We start from the raw sequence: 11,269 nt of genomic DNA, 5'->3' as shown, positions 1-11,269 counted from the left end.
CGTCGGAACGTACGTTGGTGTCTACGTCTGGCTTGAGGTTAATTTCAGCTCTACATCAGGAAGTCTCTTGGGCTCTATGTCTGGCTGTAGCTCACTTTCGGCTCTACGTAGGAACGTTTATAGGCTCTGCGTCGGGACGTCTGTTGAGCTCTACATCCAGACATCTCTTGGCTCTACGTTTTGCTTTTGCTCACTTTCAGCTCTAAGTAGGAATATCTGTTGGGCTCTACTTCGGGACCTCTCTTGGGCTCTACGTCTGGCTTTAGCTCACTTTCTGCTCTACGTCGAAACATCTGTTGGTCTCTACGTCGGGACGTCTGTTGGTCTCTACTTCGATATGTCTGGCTTGAGCTCGCTTTCGGCTCTACGTCGGGACGTCTGTTGGGCTCTAGATAGGGACGTCTGTTTGGCTCTAAGTCAGGACGTATTTAGAGCTCTAAGTCGGGACGTCTCTTTAGGCTGTACGTCTGGCTTGAGCTCGCTTTCGGCTCTATGTCGGGACGTCTGTTGGGCTCTACGTCGGGACGTACGTTGGTTTCTACGTCTGGCTTGAGGTTAATTTCGGCTCTACGTCGGGACGTGTGTTGGGCTGTACGTCGGGACGTGTGTTGGGCTCTACGTCGGGACGTCGCTTGGGCTCTACGTCGGGACGACTTTTGGGCTCTACGTCTGGCTGTAGCTCACTTTCTTCTCTACGTTGGAACGTCTGTTGGGCTCTACGTCCGGACGTATGTTGGGCTCTACAACTGGACATGTGTTGGGCTCTACGTCGGGACGTCTGTTGGGCTCTATGTCGGGACGTGTCTTGGGCTCTAGTTTGGGAACTGTGTCTTGAGCTCGCTTTCGGATCTACGTCGGGACGACTGTTGGGCTCTTAGTCGGGACGTCTGTTGGGCTCTACGTCGGGACATCTCTCAGGCTGTACGTCGGGACGTCTTTTTAGAGACAATGTGGTGCTCTGCAGGTGACCGGGAAAGGCAACGGGCCATCTTAGACCCTGAAAGACACTATGCTTTTTGTTGTTGCTGCTATTTTGAAAAAATGCTCAAACTCTGTATACAGATGCATACAAGTTGCTCACCCTAACCCCTGCTAGACAACGTGACTGTCAGTCCTATTAAGAGAGAAAATCAGCATAGGTTGAGATATCACCAACTTACAGAACATACAGCAAAACCAGTTGAAAAAAAAACAAGGTTCCATCTTTCATAGTCAGGAATTCCAGGAAAACACAATGGATCTAAAATAAAAGAAAAAATTGCACACCATTAAACCATCTTGCCCCCCCAAACCCTCAGCAGAAAATTACCAACCTGAAAAACAACCAAAAACTGCATACAACGGTAGTTCCTATTCTATGTGCTGCTGGACCTTGCCTTCTCCCGCAGCGCTTACCTCAGACAGACATCTCCGCTTCTCTCCATGACCAAAGCCCAGTGCCCACACATCCAGCCAGCTCCAGAGCTGACACTGCTGGCAGCACCGGCCGAGCACCCAAGGCCAAAGCCTTGACCCATAAACTTTTGACCTTGACCCTGTGGTCTTTGAACCTGGGACTTTTTGACCTTGATCCTGTGACCATTTCACCTTGACCTTTGACCATGTGACCCCTGGCCTTTTGACCTTGACCTTTGACAGCATGGCCTTTTGACCTTGACCCGTACCCCTTTGACCTGTGACCTTTTGATCGTGATACTTGAGCTTTTAAAATTCAGATTTGACCTTGTGACTTTTTCCTTGGCCTTTGACCCTTTGACCCCAAGCCTTTACCTCTGGCATTTTGACCTTGACCTTTTGACCCCTGACCCATAACTTTTGGCAACTGACCTTTTGACCTTTGACCACATGACTGTTGATCTTTGACATGTGACATTTTTACCTTGACCTTTGACCCCATGACATTTGGATTTACTGTTAACCCCATAACCTCCTGACCATTGACCCCCATGACCTTTTCACCTTTGACCCCCTACTGTTGATTTTCTTGAACTTGACCTTTCACCCCCACTAACTTTTGAACTTTGACCCCTTGATCTTTTGACCTTGCCACTCTGACATTTTCCCTTGCCCCGTGACCTTTTGACCTTGACCTCTTGACCTTTTTACATTGACCCCGTGACCTTTTTATCTTTTGACCATGACCCCGTGACCTTTTGCCTTTGACCCGTTGAGCCTTTGACCTTGAACCCGTGACATCATGACCTTTTTACCTTGACCCCGTGACCTTTTGTCCATTTTAACTTGACCTCATGACCTTTTGACCTTGACCTTTTACCTTTTGGTCGTGACCCCGTGACCTTTTTGCCTTGGCCCCGTGGCCTTCTGACCTTTTTGCCTTGACCCTGTGACCTTTTGACCATGAGCCCTGACCTTTTGACCTTGGACTTTCAGCCCTGTGACCTTTTCACCTTGACCCTGTGATATTTTGACCCTTCATCTTTGACCTGTGGCCTTTTGACCTTTGTCTCTGATATCTTTTGACTGACCCAGTGATATTTTGACCCTGAGACGTTTTGACCTTCTCTTGAGTCGTGATCTTTTCAACTTTGACCCCATGACCTTTTGACTTTGACCCCACAACCTTTTGACCTTTGACACTGCTATCTTTGGACCTTGGCTTTTAACCGCATGGCCTTTTGACCCTGCAACCTTTTTTGCCTTTGGTCCCATGACCCTTTGATCCCGCTCCCTTTTAACCTTGACCTTTGACTCCATGACCTTTGGACCTTTGACCCTGCGACCTTTTTTGCCTTTGACCCGTGACCCTTGGTCCTTAACATTTCCCCGTGCCCTTTAGACTTTGACCATCTGACCTTTGACCTGTGACACCATAACCTTTTAGCCTTGATCACTGACCACTTGGCCCGCCACCACCAAGAGATAAGGAAAGACAGAAAAAAAAAAAAAAAAAAGACTGTGACAGGGAGCAGGCCAGAGGGACAAGGAAAGACAGGAGGAAGGACAGAGCAACATAGAAAACAGGTGAGTGACAGGGAGCCAGAAAGCTGGATACTCTGAAAGAGACAGGGGCAGGAAGCCAGATACCCAGAGAAAGAGATGACAAGAGCAACAGAGAATGACAGGGACAGAGAAGTGAAGTAATAAATAACAGGAACAGGGAGAAGCACAAAGGATCAGAGAGAGGAAGAGATGAACAGCAAGGAGGAACAGGGCAGTGAGATACAGAATGAAAAACACAGCAACAGTGGGCAAGGCCAGAGGGGCATTGAGAAAGAAGGAAAAAGGAAGGAAAGCTACCAGAGGACTGAAACAAAATTCAGAGCTTCCAAACTCCCTTGCTTTCTAATGCTCCTCACAGAGGTGGGAGGCTAGGTGCGGCTGGGTAAGGATTCCGAGATGAAAACTCAAAAACTACAGAGTGTTATTAAGCAGGCATTCTTTATTGCAGCGCTGGACAGCACTGGGGATCGCTCCACCGGAGTGGTTTCACAAAGCAGTTTAAGTACAGTTTAATCCATCCATACTCATTACATATTCAGTACTTTCCTAGAATTCATTACTACATGTTGATGATCTTGGAACATATTTTTCATTACCCCTGACCTCATGGTTTACTTGTGTATCATTCCAAGTTCCTGTTATTTACATATGTTGGTATATCTATATCTTCCAATCACCAAAGGTCATTCTTCTTCCTTGGCACAACCACATAATAAGTTCCCTGTCTCTTTGACTGATCTCTGACAGACAAGCAATGTAAATTACAAACACAGGGCATAAGGTCAATTGGTTCTCAAAGACTAAATTACATAGCTTAAAACAACCAGGCCTCGCAACGTTAATACGGGAAAATCTTAACCAGAGCAGGACAAGAACATGGAGCAGCACATACAGGTGCAGAGAAGAAAAGAGTGCCAGGAGACAAGCCAGAGAAATTGGGGGCGGGGGGGGGGAGAGAGACAGATGCAAATCAGGCCAAAGAGACACAAAAAAAGGGAAAAACAGCAGTGGGCTACAGGGCAGAAACAGGATAAAAAAAAGGAGAGGGAGCAGGAAGAAGTGCAGAGAAAAAGAAAAGGGAGTAGTAGAACAGGAGAGAGGAAGGGAGAGAGGAAAAGGGAGCAGGATAGAAGAGAAGTATAGGGAAGCAAAAACATCACAACAGCATGGGAAAGAGAAAGGGCCAGAGGAGGGGTGGGGGTGGACTGGGATGCACAAGGGGTGACAGGGTCCCCCAGGGCCCAGGACTCACCACAGCTCTCACACTTGATGCTGCCAGGAGTACTGTCGTCTCATTTGCTCAGTCAATAAATCTGAAGAGTGAAGTGTAAAACTTTAAATAAAAATAATAAAGTCAAGTTTAAAACTTTCTTTAAAGAAAGAACAAATCTCAGTAATTCGCTTTATACTACAAAGGCACGTGGATGTTTATGTACATCCAACAAAAGTGCTTACCCTACAAAATTATTTGATTTTCCATCTGCATTAACTGAACTTGCCTAGCTGTGAATGGATACCATTAAATTACCTGGCTCCAAAATACACCGTTCCCACCCGACTAGGAGGTTTCCTGTGCATTACACCATTAGGAGGGACGTCTAGCCAGCTGCACTGCCCAGGAGAGATGACACCAAACGGCCAGGGAAACGCACCGTCAAAAGCCAGACAGAAACAAAGTACTTCAGAGCACTCCATCCAAACATGGGGAAAAACACCTGTAACATTCAGCAGCCTCTCTTTTTAAACATTTAGAACAAATACCAAACTGCTTAAACACCCCTCATAAACCACACACTGCGGCTATTTGGCAGTTACAGTTTAAACAATGCAAATCCATTTCTAAGTTACACAAATTTAACTTTTTTTTTTTTTCCTGTCATAAATCAAACTTATAAAAAGTCAATGAGATAAGAGATCCTCCATATGGTTTCACTTTTTTGGGGAAGAAAAAAATAAAATGATAGAATCATTTTGGTTGGAAAATACCTTTAAGGTCATCAGGTCCAACTGTTATCCTAACACTGCCAAGCCTACCACTAAACCATGTCCCTCGGCACCACACCTGTAAGTCTTTTGAACACCTCCAGGGATGGTGACTCCACCACCTCCCTGGGCAGCCTGTTCCCATGTCTAGCCACTCTTTCGGTAAAGAAATTCTTCCTAATATCCAATCTAAATCTCCCCTGGTGCAGCTTGAGGCCATTACCTCTTGTCCTGTCATTAGTTACCTGGGAGAAGAGACCAACACCAGCCTCACTACAACTTCCTTTTAGGTAGCTGTAGAGAACAATAGGGTCTCCTCTCAGCCCCCTCTTCTCTAGGCTAATCAATCCCAGTTCCCTCAGGAGCCCCTCATAAGATATGTTTTCATGACCCCTCTGCTTCATTCCACTTCTCTGGACCTGCTCCAGGACCTCAATGTCTTTCCTACACTGTGGTGCCCAAAATTGCACACAGCACTCAAGGTGGGGTCTCACCAAGTACAGGGGCACAATCACTCCCCTGCTCCTGCTGGCCACACCATTGCTGATACAGGCCAGGATGCTGTTGGCCTTCTCGGCCACCCGGGCACACTGACAGCTCATGTTCAGCCGACTGTCAACTAGCACCCCCGGGTCCTTTTCTGCCGGGCAGCTTTCCAGCCACGCTTTCCAAAGCCTGTAGCGCTGCATGGAGCTGTTGTGACCGAAGCGCAGGACCCGGCAGCTGGACTTGTTAAACTTCATACAATTGACCTCAGCCCATCGATCCAGCCTGTCCAGATCCCTCTGCAGAGCCTCTCTACCCTCAAGCAGATCAACAGCCCCACTTAATTTTGTGTCATCTGCAAAGTTGCTGAGGGTGCGCTTGATCCCCTCATCCAGGTCGTTGATAAAGATATTAAACAAGACCAGCCCAATACTGAGCAAGTTCCTTCACCAGCTCCCTCAGCACTCTCGGGTGTATTTCATCTGGCCCCATCGACTTGTGAGTGTCCAATTGGCAGAGCAGGTCATTAACTACTACTTCCTGGATTATGATGGAATGCTCCAGCTCAGGGGTCTGATTACCTTGAGGGTAACTAGTCTGACTATTAAAGACTGAGGCAAAGAAGGCATTAAGTACCTCAGCCTTTTCCTCACCCTAATAACAAATCCCCAGTGCTGCAATACCTAAGGCTACCAAACAGGACTGGCAGATGTGCCAGAAAAAAAAAAAAAAAGAAAAAAGAAAAAGAAAAAATAACCTTGATCACTCTTAGTACAGATGTCAGCATCTCAGTCAGGTTTTCACATACCCCTAAAAGATATTTTAAAAGCTTACAGACTGAAAAAGCATAAAGGTTTTATTGTGAAAACAGTCCGTTTCTTCAGAACACCCGAACTCTTATGCACAGTTTCTTTCCCCTTTGATTACAATACAATTCTCACAGAATCATTTGTTAGTAAGCGCACAGAAACAGAAGAACACGCACGCTCTCAGGAAGAGAAAATAAACAGAGGGAAGTACGTTTTTCATAGGCCTAACGTGCTCCAGGATAGACATGATTTTATTTATCCAGTCATGACGGAGCAGTGGGGAAAGCAGCAAAAGCAAATACAAACAACAGCAATGTTAAGTGAAATCCAGCTTTAATTCTGATCACATCTTTAAGAGACTCTCCAAGTCTACACCTCAGTCCTACGAAGGACTAGGCCTTTTTTGGAAGGACAAGCTTTTTTTTTTTTTTTTTTTTTTTACGTAAAAGTCCTAGACTGAGGAATCCACAGGACAAGCAGTCATCAACACTGTAACGAAAAAACCAAATCAATTATAAACCAGGTTTAAACATCACTTTCCATCCTGTTTCTTTGGTTACATTTCTACCGGCATCTAGGTGCTCAAAAGTTCACCAACCTGACACCACAGGTTACTGACAATGTACTCAGGCATCTAAAAATAAAAGGCCAACTCCATCTCACCCATAAAATTAGGGTGAACCAACAGAAGAGAAACAGACAAGGTAACAGGCAGCTCTTACTTTATCACAGATGAGTCTGTTCCTTTACCTGGAATGAAAACATTTCAAACTCCCAAAGGCCCCCTTGGGGAACAAGCCATGCTCTGTTAATGGCACTTTGTCACCAGCTTTTGTGCCCTGACAGCAGATGGGCTGTTTTCCAGGCTTGGGTGGGGAGGGGCAGGGGGACCCTTCCACTCGCCCCGGTCCCTCCACACTCTCCCAGCCTCACATGAGCCATTGCCCGAGCAACGACCGCAGCCGCTTGCGCAGGATTTCCCTCGCGGGACTGCAGAGACGGGAGTTTGGAGAATCCACAAAAGACTCAATAAGAGTTATATCAGGAAACTCTTTTTATTGTGCAGATGCACTTTCTTATATAGCATAATTTTCCAAAGTCATCATGACTTGCAGTTTTTCATAAACTCCAATTGTGCTATACATACACCAGTCATCTGCTTCTACCTATCACTTTACTATTAATACTAATGCGTTCTGCCTCATACGGATGTTAGCTTCTAATTCTTCTATTCTGACCCTCAAGGTCAAAGCGTCCTTGAGGCCTACTATATTAGTTTAGACAAACTGTTCAACAGAGTTTTCCTTGAGCAGGCCCTCTAGCATTCCATGCCTGTTTTCAGTGAGCTACGCTCCCACAATTCCCCCTTTTTCATTATGCACAAATAAAACTCTGTGAACAAGACTCGATATGCCTTTCTGCAGCAAATTCCATACAAAGCCTAACCCTAGCAATAGCAATATGATTATAATAAGCCATCGTATGCCTTCTTTGATTAAGCCTAGTAACCAAGGGGAGAGATTTCCAAAGATGTTTGCAGCCATGAGTCGAACAAATTCGTATCCTTCTGAATCTTTTGGCTGTGCTCCTTCAGCCACCGCAACTGCTGATGAATCGATTCTCCATGATCACTCAGGTTGAAGCAATACATCCCTTGGACATCTTCACACCCATGATCTTGTGCTAGAAGCAAGAAATCAATAGCCGCACGGTTCTGCAAGACCGCATATCTTAAGCTATTTTGATCTAATAGCATCTGTTCTAGGATTTGCGTAGTTACATTCGACTGCTTTTCTGACCAGCAAGCTAATTTCTCTATTTGCTTGCCCCCCCCCTTTTTTTTTTTGTGAAAAGAGGCAAAGTGCGGTTAACAACATATCTTCTATACAATGATAACAATAACACTGCATCTCACTCGCTCATGCATTCAAATATTGATAACCAGTTTTACACTATCACACAAGGAGCTCCTTTACACAATTCACACAAAACATACAAGAAGACACCTGCAAACATGATTACTAGAATAGCAACCACCACACCAAGCAGACTAACCCCATTCATGTAGTTAAATATCAGTGCGAGTGGTGAAAATACACATTGACATCAATGCCGATCAGTGCACAGTGCGAACATGTAGCAAATTACAAAAACAGACCAGAAAGAATACCTTTTTCCGTAGATGGGCCGTGTCTGCCCCTGCAGCGAGCCAAATTGAGTCAGGGAGCCCCTCCGAGAAAGGGTCCTGGGGCGCGCCTAGGGAGTCCCAGTCCTCATTGGCTCCTGCAGCTGGACAGAGATTGTCGCATCTGGGTTGTCAACTGAATCTGAGAAAACTCAATAACAACTAAGTGTTATCAAGCAGGTATTCTCCATTCTCCATTGCACGTCAAGAAATCTGTCAAAGGCTTTTATATCTTTTATGCAGATCCCCCTTTTTCGTTTTTGTTTGTTTGTTTGGGGGGGGGGGTTTAATATTGTCTTTACAAGGAACTTGAGAGCTCTTTCATAATGAATACTGCTTTTCAAATTACACAACTTTATAGGCAACCTGTAAATGAATCCTGAATTTCTTTGCCTGCTTTAGATAAAATGCCTCATATTTTACAGCCAGCTAACATCCAGAATAAAAATAGCATTATGAAGCTTTCTTTTTGACCAGACACATACAGATCATAAGACAGTTTAAAAAATAGTTTTAAAACAAGGACCTGCTTTGACCCTATTGCAATGACTGAAAAATTAAGCACTTTTTAAACTTGCCTGGCAAGCACAAACCTACAGTGCGATTAGAATTTGGTATGCCGTTTAACTGCGGAAGTTTGATTTACAAAGGGACTGAAATGAGTTTACATTGGCTCATAAAGTGACCCATTGTCTCGTAATTGAAACATCTCTTTTGCTTGCCTCTCTCCTTTCTATCTATGAGGGGTCGAACAGCACTGTATACAGCAGCAGCAAGTAAGAACGTGGTACCATTGGTGCGTTCTATAACTTTAAGCATATCAGCTACTTGTGCATCTCTAGGTAGGGTACTTAAAGCTCTTTTTGTTGTATCATTAGCATTCTCAAAGGCAAACATTTTAAAAACCTTTTCCTTCATGCCCTCATCCGAATCTGGATGACTAATAATAACCTGATATAAACAATCAATAAAAGAAGGAAAACTTTCTTGTGAACCCTGCTTAATATTGGCAAAGGAATATACCTTTCCTGGTTCCCTGATTGAAGTTATTGCTTGGTAAGCTAACTGCTGTGACAATTATAATACCTCTCCTATAAAACCTTGTTGTAAAGCCGCGCTCGCAAAAGGACCTTGGCCTGTTAGCATTTGTGCTTGTACCCCATACAATGGATCCCCTTGCTGCCTTGGTCATGCAGCCTCCTGGTCACAGAGCTGTTGCCAGGCCTTGGAGAACATAAGCTGCTGAGAAGGGGACAAAAGAATGTTAGCAATCTGTTGTGAATCAAGTGGCAACAAAACACCTGCTGTAAAAATAGATTGTAATAATTGCTGAGTATAACTAGATTGAAGCCCATATTGCGATACTGCTAAAGGTGCTTTTTCAAGGATTTTCCAATCAAATGGTTCCCATTTTCTACCTCCTGCCTGATCTGTAACAACAGGAAAGGCAGAAGAAAGAAAATCTCCTTCAATTAGGGCATCACGAATAACTCCTTTCCATCTTCGTCCTGCTGCTTGTTCATTTAATAGTGTATTTGAAAATGAAGTAGTTGGCACAGGCATTTGCGACAAAGGCACTGGTAGTGATGATGGTACAGCAAAAGGATTATGAGTCACAGCGTTTTCTGGATTCTTCTTGTTGCTGTCCGCTGCGATATTGAGTTCCGATAGTTTGTTTATGAGTTGCTGTAGGACTTCATCAAACAGTTCCTCTTTCTGCTTTTGTTTTGACATGATCCCTGGAGAAAGAGAGTCTTCCTGTAGGCAGGTCGTCGTGACGTCGGGATAAGGGCAGGATTCTAGGCAGGTCGTTGTGACATCGCGATAAAGGCAGGATTCTACTGGTTCACGTACTTGTCCCTTTTCTTTGCCCGCGCCCTCTTGTAGTTTTTCTGCGTTCTTCGCCGAGTCCCTTGTTACTGCGATCGGGTCGGCGCCATTATGACGCACCTCCTCCTCCGAGGGTGCGGTCCCCGCAGAGGCCCCACTAGCCCTCGAACTCACGGTCTGTGTCTGATCAGGGTGAGATTCCGCAGTCGTTTCACGACGAGGCGCGCACCTTCCTTTTCTCTCCTCCTGCCTGGTAACTATGAGAGTCACCGCTTTTCCTCCGGCAGTGCGCTTGGCCCCACCGCAGGGCACTGCCCATCGGGGGGGGGGGGGGGAACGGCAGCGCAAGCGGGAAGACCTCAGACCCAGGAGACATCTGGGGTTTCATAAATACCAACGAACTGTCAACCGCATGAAGATGTCTCACAGCGGCAGCCGCCACCGATAGTTCCATTTTATACTTTTTCAAACAGTTAGTTACTTCCCGCCACAGCGCCCCCAGCCTTTCTGCTGTTTGGTCCTTATCAATAACCGCATCCCATAACGAGTCCCCACATCTACGCCACTTGGACACATCAAACAATGTGCTTGAGTCCGAGAAATGTCCTTTTACATATCCCCAAGTATAAAGAGATATTAAAGTCTTTTTTCCAATATTTACACCCAGCTTTCCCTGAAAGCTTTTCAGTAGTGATAGTTACTTCTTTTTCCATTATCTTACCGCGGTGTCGAGTTTCTTTCTTCTGGCTTTCCCTGATGGGCCGCCTGTTTTCTTTTTTCCGGCTTTCCCTGATGGGCCACCTGTTTTCTCCTTTTCTCCGCCGAGCTCCAACTCTGCTGCAGAGGCGAGCTTTTTCCTTAATTACCCCGAACATGAGTCCTGCTCATTCTTCAGGTCCCTGTTTGGGCACCACTTGTGGAGACGGGAGTTTGGAGAATCCACAAAAGACTCAATATGAGTTATATCAGGAAACTCTTTTTATTGTGCAGATGCTCTTTCTTATATAGCATAATT

The 11,269-nt window shown here is 45.3% G+C and overlaps 1 long non-coding RNA gene across 2 annotated transcripts; it reads right to left on the bottom strand.

Moving 5' to 3' along the window:
- Positions 1 to 7,275: 7,275 nt before the first annotated feature.
- LOC147414386 (uncharacterized) lies at positions 7,276 to 9,782 on the bottom strand. Of its 2 annotated transcripts, XR_015183904.1 has the most exons (3): positions 9,511 to 9,782; positions 8,410 to 8,566; positions 7,276 to 7,922 (listed from the first exon to the last, which is right to left on the bottom strand). It is a non-coding gene; the product is annotated as an uncharacterized LOC147414386 (long non-coding RNA). The 2 variants fall into 2 exon arrangements; XR_015183905.1 differs by lacking the exon at positions 8,410 to 8,566.
- Between the last annotated feature and the right edge of the window lie 1,487 nt (positions 9,783 to 11,269).

The sequence above is a fragment of the Leptosomus discolor genome, chromosome 15, assembly GCF_034619465.1.
Source record: "Leptosomus discolor isolate bLepDis1 chromosome 15, bLepDis1.hap2, whole genome shotgun sequence".
Classification (NCBI taxonomy): Eukaryota; Metazoa; Chordata; class Aves; order Leptosomiformes; family Leptosomidae; genus Leptosomus; species Leptosomus discolor.
The sequence above is the reverse complement of the archived record's forward strand: the minus strand, read 5'-3'. Positions and strand labels throughout refer to the sequence as shown.